The sequence below is a fragment of the Miscanthus floridulus genome, chromosome 5, assembly GCF_019320115.1.
Source record: "Miscanthus floridulus cultivar M001 chromosome 5, ASM1932011v1, whole genome shotgun sequence".
Taxonomy (NCBI): domain Eukaryota; kingdom Viridiplantae; phylum Streptophyta; class Magnoliopsida; order Poales; family Poaceae; genus Miscanthus; species Miscanthus floridulus.
Window position 1 is genome coordinate 109,333,931 of NC_089584.1, and position 11,484 is coordinate 109,345,414.

An 11,484-nucleotide genomic window follows, 5' to 3' on the forward strand; every position below is an offset into this window, starting at 1 on the left:
AGTCGTGGGTGGCCGAGGCCTGTCGGCATTCTAACGAGGCCGAGAGGGCGTTCGAGGCCCTATCGGTGAGATCACAGAGCGACGATGAGGAAGCCACCAAGGTCAGGAAGGAGCAGGACAGGCTGCTCCAGAAGGACACCGAGACCCACCAGCAGATCCTAGACCTTCTAGCTAAGGTTGAGAAGGAAAGGGAGCTTAAGCTAGGGGCCGAGGAGAAGCTTATGGCCCTAGAGAAGAGGGTGAGTCTGGATGTCGCGATAGTCGTCTGGCTACACAAGGAGCAGGATGAGCTACTCCAAACCATGGAGAGGCTCTGCTTGGAACATGGCGTGGCTTGCGAGGAGCATGACTAGGCCCTCTGAGAGCATGACCAGGCCTACCAAGAGTGTGACGATGCGTAGCAGAAGGTCGGCTCCCTCCAGGCCAAGCTCAAAAATGAGATGACCCAAAAGCTGGAAGCCAAGAGCATCTATGTTGGGCTGGCCGTGGACCTCGTCGAGGCGAGGAGGAATCTTCAGGCGGAGAGCGACAAGCTCGGTATCCTGATCGCCGCCATTGGAGTGGTCTGCAATGACCTTGAGGTGGTGCGATCGGAGGGGACCGGCTCACTCATGGCCCATGCCATCGAGATCATGCCTCGGGTGCGCCAGTGTAACACCACTGGTGTTAAGAGCTTGTTTAGCACCACGATTTAGGCCTAAGAAAAATTTTTGGAACGAGTTTCTCGGATTTTAAAATTTAAAATATTGAGCTTGTGTTTAAAATGCCATTTTTGGCAAAACTATATTGAGAAAGTAATTAAATAACTCTTAAATATTTTGTCTCTATGGGTTAGTGTGAAGTATGAACTTTTGCGTAAAATAATTGTTGGTGGAAGTTAATCGGGTTAAAACTTAAAACAAAATAGAAATAAAAAACGAGTGCTGCTGGCCACTCGTCCCACATACCTCGCCAGTACGACAATGGTGTTTCCCCCCACTCTGAATCAGTCATCTGATTTATTTGCACGACAATTATTCACCGTCCTTCTCTCCCTCGCACGCGTCGTTGTCTGGCCTGGCCCTGGCGGCCACGTTGTACTAGGCCATCCTGCCCACGCCATCTTTTTAAGATGATGGCCAAGCTATGGTCTATCTCTGCTTGTCCTTGTCACCTCTGCTACGCCAAGTCGCCCTACTCCAATGCTCACTTACTTCTCTCAATCAAGTTCTCTGTTCTTGCCGTGTCACTGAGCATCGTTGTTGTATCGTCCAGTCCTTTCTGATTCACCGATCGGACCACATGCTCGGGCGAGTTCGCTCAGGTCTTCTCGCCTTTTTCTCTTTGTCGCTCCTCTCTATCGTCTCTATCCCTATTCTACTTGCTCTTCCAAGCCGAGTCGCGCGCTGCTGCTCCCCCCCACTCCCTTATCCTCTGCCGCTGAGGCCGAGCTGCTACTGTCGCTTTTTGCCGTCCGAGCGCACCATGCACTCCGGAGCAGCCATGTTCTCGCTGCCTCTACGCGCCATAGCTCATTGGGGCCACACGCATCTCCACCTTTGTGCCATGCTCTAAAGCGCCCCACCGAGCTAAGCCACGATGACCACGCTGCCCCTTGCGCGCTGTGCTTTTCCTTGCCATGGCTGCGCTCCTATCGCCGGCCACCGCGCACGCAGGCGCGCATGAGCCACTGTCGTGCCTCCCTACTCCCTGCTGCCTCGTGCTGGTCCTAGCCATCGCTGCACCCCATGGCCCACTTTGGACCGCAGCTCACCGCGTCCCATGCTGCCACCGTCCATGCTGGGAGCCAACGTTGCTCGACTGGACACCAAGTCCTACGTGCTCTGCACCATACCTCGCGTGTGGCCGCTGCAGCGCCACTGTATGCCATAGTCACCGTGCCGCATCCATCGTCGCTGCGCCGTTCGCCCGTGTCGCCGAGAAGCCGCGCTCATCGCCGTTTTTCGCCGCTGCGCCCACCACCATCGCAGCCACCTCGCGCTGAGCCTACACCTCTGTCAAGCTCCATGCCATGGCCAGGCACCTTGTCGTGGTCGTGCCACCATCGCTCCTCGTCGTGGTCGGCTTGTCACCACCACGACTCATGTGGGCAGGCTACCGAGGGTCGGTTCTGGTGTTGCCGCGGCCATCCCAAGGTTGCGTGGGTTTCCGTGCAGCTCACTGGAGAGTTGTTCACCGCCACCGTGCCTTTCTCGGCCTCACAGCGCCATTGCCGCCGCCGCCGGCCAGTCCCTCTGTGCCATGCTCTGTTTTGGGCAAACAGAGCAGGTGAGAATGGTGAATAGAAGCTAATACATGGTTTTAGTTGTGAAATACATGACTTAAATAAATAGTGTTGCGGTCCGGCGGGTGGTTTAGGTAGAAGTACAAGGGCCTATTCGCATAATGGTACTGCCACTGCTGGTCTTGCCCACATGGGCCGGCCGCTTCCGATTTGCTGGGCCGCGCCACTGTGCACCTGGGCCGTCCGTGCCACTGCGCACCTAGGCCGTCCGCACCACTGCCGCACCTAGGCCGTGCATCCGCTGGACCGGCCTGTGGCTGCCGCGGCTAGGCCACTCGCGCCCCGCCCGCCTAGGCTACTTTGCCGCTGGACCAGACCGAATGGGCCGTTGGGCCGATTGGGGTGGTCGCCGGCCTTTCCGTTATTTGAATACTTTTCTAATATAGGTTTCTGGTTAAATTGTAAAATCAATATACAATGATATAGGAGTCCAAAAATAGTTAAACCAGTCTTGTTGAGTTTCTAAAATCATGATCTATCTAATAGTGTATTTTGTTCACATAGATTCGATATGTTTTTAGGGTTGCTCTAGTTATTTTAAAATGCTTAATATTGTTAAAATGTGAACTTGTAGGAACTTCCGTGATAAATCTGTGATAGGGTTGACTCTAAAAATTTTACAGTAAATTACTAATATTATTATCTGCTCACTGTAATTTTCGTATCTCCGGAATAATTAGTTTGCTAAATAAATAATGATGTCCTATTATGAATAAAGATTAAATTGATAGAATGGGATAAAGAAACAACTTGGGTTTATATAACTAAAACATTTGTTGGGAAATAACGCCTTATTCGACAATATGGATACGTAGATAAGTACGGTTGTCGTTAGAACTAGCTCGTTAACTTGAGAGGTGTAAATCGTATTGTACGAATCAAGGTTGCAGTTGATTAATTACTTCTTGCATTGCATCGCATTGCATATCATATAGGTACAAAGATGGATCAACGGATCAATTAAAGGATGATTGGGAATCCAAAGATGGTGTAATAGTATTTTCTATAGGAGATGATGCAATGGATTTTCTATCCAGTTGATGGTGGATGATCTGAAGATGTAGATACTAACTTTTTAATATATATCTTACCCAGGCAAGCCTCGGTGCATAACCCCTACTTTTCTGTAGTGTAAATTATATTTGTGCATTAAGTTTTAAGGAGTTGAATGAAATCCACTTGCATATATATATATATATATATATATATATATATATATATATATATATATATATATATATATATATATATATATATATATATATATATATCTTTATCCTATGAGTCTTACTAGCATTACAGGATCGTGTAGAATGCTATGCTATAGGACTCCGGTAGAAGTCGAGTGATTGCCTGTCACTCGTGAGATATAGGGAAATATATTATTGGATCATTATCACTTGGAATATATAAAAATGGTGGAAAGAAAAATAGTGATCGGGTAGGGATATGGTTTGGGTATTGGTGGGTGTAAGAGGTTGTGTCACTGTGGACGCGAGGCATGGCTTGGTTACACTGCTTTCCCTGTCTGTGTCAATTAAGGACCGGCCATTGCATAAGGCTCTAGGCAAGTCATAGACTTATTATCCTGAGCACATACTTAGGTATGGGCGCTTGGAAGACTTGTTGCTCTCTTGTCATGGGTTTCGGCTCTTTCTAGACCGACTATCGGGGTTTATTTTTGGTGGAGGAGGTCCTTGCACCGCACTGAGTCCGGAACTTAGGGGCGGGGGCTTGGAGTCCCAATTTGGATGGGGACCTAGGACCCTAGGACAGGAGGGTGACGAGTTGGTCCTACTTATGCCTTGGGTACAAGCGGGGTGTGTGTTTTTGGGGTACCCAGCTGGGGGCATTGATTCGTGAATCACCGTGTGATCTGGTATGACTTGTTTCATGTCTAGCACCATAGTAAGAACTAGAAGAGAAAAGATGGAATGGAAAAAGGAAATCTGATTGCTTACCACCTGCTTGAAAGTAGCACAGGTGCTTACATAGGATGGTTAGTTAATGAACCAATGCGGCTGTTAATAAAAATCGACTATAAGGACACACTTTTAGTAATGCTTCCTACATATGCAATAAAATCATAAGCCAGATAGCCTTGCATATCCTTGGAGTTTTTATTTCCTCCTGTCGGGTAAGTCTTGCTGAGTACAATTGAGTACTCATGATTTTATTCCCCCTGTTGTAGGTGAAAGATGGATGCTAGAGCTGACCCTTGTGTGTGGATACCTCCTGGTGGGCTCAGCGAGGATTCCTTTACGCTGCGATCGTAGTTGTTACTTATAACTCTCACCAAATGTTTTATAAAGGAAAGTTTTTTAATCTGTCATCATAGTTTACCTATCAATGCTTCATCATGCCATGAATAGATTATTATTTCCGCTGTAATTCTGATTACATGTTTATATTTTGTTGTTACATTAAATTGTTCATAACTTTGATAATATGATTACATTCTGCTATTGTAATAATAAATATTATACTCTGATGTTGTATTAAAAATGATGTAAGAAATGGTTAAGAATGTTGTAAGCTTTATTCTTTCATTTGTGATCCTGATGGCAAAAATGTGGATTTTTGGGTTCTCCCCTGGGGTGTGCCCAATGGGACCGCATGATTTGGTGTCCTCCTTCGAGTGCTTAGTGTCTAATGGAAGACGAGCGCTCCTAGGAGGCATTAGATTAGGCGGTTCTGCCACAGGTGGTATCAGAGCACAAATAAGGAAATAAGGCTTCGAAAACCTTTTCTAAACTAAAATTTGACAATAAATTCTTTTCAAAAAGTTAGGACGTTGGTATGCGAAGTTATATAAGTAGCCCTATTACTATGGTTATGTATCTAAGATAGATGGCACTCTATTGACTTAGGTTGGTTTAATCAATTTTTCTACAGGTACATTGACCCTGAGCATAGTTTGATAGTATCAACTAGCTACAGGGAGAGAACACTGTGCCAAAAATTTGAGAACAGTTGCCCTATTTGCTGGCAACAGTGAAAGGACATATAGGATGTGCATCCATGCATATCCTATTATGCATTGTAGTGCCGTATTGCCTGAAGATACGTCGTCCATACGTGTCACACGTGTCGTATTGTGCACGACTGACTCATTCCTATTCTAGAGTTAGGTCTGCACCATGGCTTCATGCTCCGTGTTCGCTCATGGTTCGCGCCTATCGTGACCCATGTCTCCCTGTACCCCCTTTTCTACGCTCTTGTCAGACCCTTGCCCTACAGTTGTACTAGTTAGTAATGGCATCGCACGTCGCTCGACTCGAACGTGCAGAAATTAGGTCAAATCGTCGTAGTGATCCTACGTGGAAACCCTGGTGGACCATGCCAGGACCACCGAATGCTCTACCTTTATAAGCAGAGCCTGGCTTAGCCATTGGTGCCACCACTCGACGCACTTTAGCTCACTTAGCTTTTCCTTTGAGCCAGCTTTTTGCTCAGCCTTCCTCACAACCATCGCTAGAAATGGCAGGAGCCTAGGTTAGCAGTTACTGCCTGAACATTGAGGGTTTGCCCAGAATCCTACATGCCACCCTACAAAATCTCGAAATTAAAGATTGTCCCGAGTATGAGGGCCGTGAGTATGAGGAGCGTGGCACCGAGCGGTGTGAGGTTACCGTTTACATCAGGAAGAGTGAAGAGTTCCCCGACATCACTGAAGCCTAGAGTGTGACCACAACCGGGTTTAGCTTCATCGACACCTACCAGGTTGTGGCCCGCAAAGCCTTGCGACACCTCTACCAGATCTATGAGGAGCCCATTGCCCATACCCCCATGAGGTTCTTTCCACCTTTAGACAAGAATCGATGGGCATGGAGGCTTTGGAAGGGTAGGATGCACAAGAGGACAGTCCAACTATGGTGCACTTGGCCACATACATGCTTGCTCTGGATGAGCAGTATGACTGGCAACCCTTGGAACTAAGAATCTACCTTCGACGAGCGAAGGAAGCTGAGATCTTCACCTGGATGCTCGAGGTGTAGCTCCCTGAAGCGCATGCTAGTGAGGCAGCTGTTGAGAGCCAGGAGACTGCCATGTTGGAAGCTCTGAAGGAGGCTAAAGACTGGCATGTCCATCAGCTGCATAAGGCCTATCTTGTCACCAGGGCCAAGCGAAGGACACTGGCTGTTGAAAAAGGTAGGATGCCCCGATCTTGGAAGGGATCCCTATCCACCCTCTAGAAAGAAGAAGAATTGGCGTTGCAGCACCGCCAACACCTCCACCATTAGAAGTGTCAGATGTAGAACCCTTGGTTCCTCTCACTCAACCACCGCTAAGAGACGATGCAGATCCATAGCCTAGGCGATAGAAGAATCTGTCGAGCCTAAGAATGAAGATGCTTGGCTAGAGTAGCTTAGTTGCCTTGGAAGGTTGTACCAGTAGTAGTAGTGCTTGTTGTCGCTGTCCTCTGGTATTGTAATATTGCCGTTGTTCCTCGTTCATAGTTATTGAGATCATTCGACCATAGGTGAATGTTGTGTCATGAGTTGGAGCCTGAATGTCTATACGTTGGACCCGTATAAGACTGTTTGGAATATGCATTTTATTTTATTTTGCTGTGTTTATTGCGTTCATCTACTTTAAGTTTGTTAGATGTGCTTAAGAGTTTTTATGGGCGATATTAAGCGGGTTACAAGAGAAGTTGACATTTAGATACTAGCAGATCAGCCATGATTGGAGAACATTGGACACTATATCGACTAATTGTGGATGTTCTAGCAGAATACTTGAATCTCTTTAAAACAAATCTGTCGTTGGATTTGAATTTCCTTGTCCCTTGTTGTGAAGGGAACCCTTGTTTAAATCTTCGCTTGCAATACTCCCCTTTAGTCTATGGTCTATGACCCCACCACCTTCATGGCATGTAAGTTGGTAACAGTTCCTTGGTTAATAGCTTATGGTGCCACGACAAAACCAAGGATGGCAACGGGGTGGTTTCAGGTCGGATATCTGTGGGTTTTGGGTCTTGCAGGTTCGGGGATGATTTCTCACCCACGGTTTTCAGGTTTGGGGCCCTGAAACTAATTGGGTTCGGTTTTGGGTTTGGTTTTCCACCCGTGGATATCCAATGGATATCCGAAATAAATCATTTGGAATTAAAACTCATGTTTTATAATATGCTAATAATAACTTATTTACTTATATTATTAAATTTATTCTAAGTTGACTCATGAAAATATTTATTATTTGTTGCCTCTTGTTTATACATGTGAATATGTGTATATATATCATGCATATGTTTATAGAAAGTCCTTATTTCTCTTACTATGTTGCCATACAAAGCGGGTGTCGATGCGGGACCCATAGGATACCCTGCAAGGGAGAGAGAAGATCTAGTCCAACTAGGATTCTTCTCATGTAATCTTAATAATGGAACTATTAAGTAATCCTACTAGAAAATCTCATTGTAAACCGACTAGGACTCTGGCCTCCTGACTATATAAAGGAGGGCAGGGCTCCTGAGAGAGGAGGACAACAATTGTACAATACAACATATCATGATCAATCCAACGCAAAGGCTAACGTCGACTGGACGTAAGGTTATTACTCGATCTACGATCGAGGGCCTGAACCAGGATAAATCGACTATCTCTTGCGTTAACCATCGAGTTCAGCATACGCCGAAGCCCAAACATACTGCCCTGGGTATTCCTGTGGCAGGCTATCGGTGGTAAAACATTGACAGCTGGCGTGCTAGGTAGGGGAGTACTTGGTTTGCGACGCTTCTTGGAGAAAGGCAGGCCAGATGAAGACCCATCTGTTCGCCCCCTCTTCGGGACACTGCGAGGACCGCGAGGGACTAGACGAGGAACATATTCTTCATATACATCAACAAATCCGGAAGAAACCCCAGGAAGGGCTATAGAGGTTTGGGACTTACTAATTGCAGAAGTTCCAGCCAGACGATCCCCAGTCTCCGCCACGGCAGGGAGAGCATCAAGGGGGATCGGATCGACAAAGTTCCGCCCAAGCTCCTGCGAAAAAGAATAAAACACCGAGACAAAGAAAGGCTAAGCAAGAACAGATGCAGCAAGGGTACATAAAGTACTCAAACAAGAAAATAGACAACTCACAGCTGGGGGAGGGTTGTTGGCTGAGAACTCGGAGACGGCTGGAGGAATGACGCTCACTCCCTTCAGCATTTTCTAGAGGCGCTTGAGTACCTCCTCACCGGTCAGCTCAAGAGCTGGGACCATGCGTGAGGGATCCTTGGCCCCAGAATACTCAAAGCCAAGATGTTCCCGCTCCTTCAAAGGCTAAACCCGGCGACAAAGAAAGCTCGAAACGATACCAAAGCCGGTCAAACCCTGCTGTTTTAGCATGCTAATCCTATCAAGGAGCGGCTGGATCGCTTGAATCTCAGTAGGTGACTCAAGCTTCTTGTCCCATCGGTCGTTCACCACAGGACTAGATCTAGAGTGGATGACGAGGGAAGGGATCAAATTGGTAGCATAAAACCACTCGGCACGCCAATCTTTTATAGAATCGACTAGGTCATAATCAAAAAACTTAATCTTGAGACCCTAGCGAAACTGAATCCCGCAACCGCCAAGAACGCTGGTTTCTTCATGGCGGGGTTGAGGTTTCAGACGAAAGAAAAAACGAAAAAGAGATAGAGAAGGAGGGATCCCAAGGAAAGCTTCACAAAGATGAACGAAAACAGAAAGATGGAGAACGGCATTGGGGGTTAGATGGTTCAGACTAACCCCAAAATAACCAAGAAATTGATGAAGGAAGACGGAAGCAGGAAGACAAAGTCCGGCGCGGACAAAGGAAACAAAGAGGACAATCTCACCAGGAACCAGAGCCGGAACCCAATGCTCGCTCGGAACTCTCCATTCAGCGATGACTTTGCTTTGGATCAAGCCGTTGCTAACGAGCTCGCGTAGCTGGTCTTCGCTTGTTGTTGGAGCCGGCCAAACCTTCTGAGCAGCCCTCATGGCCACGAACTCCTGGTTTTCGATCAAAGAAAGGGACGACTCCTCGTCCACGAAGGTTGCCTGAGACTTGCTTGCGGTTTTCTTCTTTCCCATGAACTGGTGGAAGCAAAGAAGGCACTAGGGAAGAGAAAGCTAGGATGAAGGTGATCGAGTGACAGCGACGAAGATGGCGGCGGATTTCTAAAAGCTAGGGTTTAAAGGCAAGAGCTAGGCAGCAAGGAAAAGGAAGATAAAAGGTCTTTAAATAGATTTTTCGGTAACAAAAATAGCCCACAAGGCCTGTTAAAACACAGTGTGAGAACGCAACGGTCCATTTACCGATGCAGCTAAAACGGCGAAGGTCACGAATCCACACAACGGTACAAACCAATGAACAGATTTCAGACTTATCCACACAGCACCACGGCAGGGTTATCAGATGAACTACAAGAACAACTCGTCAAACCAAGAAGAAAGAAAGGGCTACCTCGCAAGGAACAAAGTAACCCGGATATTTAAGAAAGAACTCGGTAACCTCATGAACGACAGAGATCACAGTAGAAAAGTAAAAGACAACTCAGAAGACAAGATTCGTTATGTTACAAGCAACTTCAAAAATGAAAGATTACAAATCTTACAAGACCCAACGAACTCAGTGCCATGAAAAGCAAAGTAGCAAAGAGGAACACGGACACGGCTAGGCTCTGGAATGACTATGTGTCCCAAATTGCTACTCGGAAGGACGAACCGCCATCAGCTACACTGTTTTCTTCAAAGGACGGACGCAGTGCATCCAAGGCGGAAATCGGTAGCACGGCAGGGCAACATGGAGCAGAGAAGGCCGGCGAGCATCTGTCTACCCAAGACCGATGTGATGCTGGATATGGTGTTGATCTGCATCGGACAGTCTCAAGATAGGCGATGAGGATCAACCTAGAACTGCCGGATGAAAGAACAAAGCCCACATCACAAGACTTCCTCCAACTACCACCACGTACACCCTAGCACAATACTGTCGCGGGATTAGCCTACCTCTAATCCCTATCACAAGACTTCCTCCAGCTACAACAAGACACACAAGAACTACAAAATATGCCTGGGGGCTGCTCTTCTTCACAAACTACCATGTTCATAACCACGAAGGTTTCAACAGAATGTCCAATGGATAAAAACAAGCACTCCGAGATAGTATTTATAGACCAAAGGAGCGGCGCACATGGACTAGGAGTGCCAACAAAATAAGCCTAACAAAGGACACAGTGAAAAGATAGGACTCAATAATGGATGACTCAGGCGAGAGGAAGCAGTACTCGAAGACAGGCATATTCGGAAGAATATACCAGCACAGTACAACCCGTGAACAAAAGGCATTTACACTCAACCACCACCATACAACTACATCTAACAACGACAACGACACATCAAGACTCTTCATCCGACTTCTTTTCTAAAGGGAAGAACTCGGACAAAGCACGGGGCTGCGGGACACATAGCCCTAGAATTTTTTGAGGACAAGAACCTGGACCCTCCAACTTTTGCAAGTAAAAGCAAGAGGCTCGGGGGCTACACTCAGTGAGTGCAATTTTTACAAAAAATTGCACCCACCCAAAAAGAACCCGGACATAAGCTCGGAGGCTGAATGCCGCGAAACTACTCGAATGATGGTTTAATCCAAGACTAAAGGGCCGCTACGGAAAGATGCCGCAAAACTACTCGGATGATGACATAATCCAAGTCTCGGGGACTACGTAAGAACACAAATTTTCAAACAACATAAAAGATCAAGACCCTCCAACTTTTTGTTCCAAATAGCAAGAGGCTCGAGGGCTACACTCAGTGAGTGCACTTTTTCTTCGAAAAAGCGCACATCGCCGAAAGACTCCCTCAACGCAAGACCACTCCAAGACATTACGACAAAAAGAACCCGGAACGAGCCATATTCAAGTTCTTTTTGATAAAACTTCAATGAACAATCAGAGCAACTTCGAGACAAGATCCTCCAGCTCCTTGTTCCAAATAGCAAGAGGCTTGGGGGCTACAACCAGATGGATGTACTTTTTCTTCAAAAAGCACTCACCACTCGAAGATCCCAAGAAGTGCTACAAGGTTTCACTCCAGAAAGCACTCGGATGACATTTTGTTCCTACTCAACAAGACTTGAAGGAGCAAAGCGAGACTTTCAAAGCTCAACCATGAAGTGCTTGGGGGCTTGTCGATGTGGGACCCACAGGATACCCCGCAAGGGAGAGAGAAGATCTAGTCCAA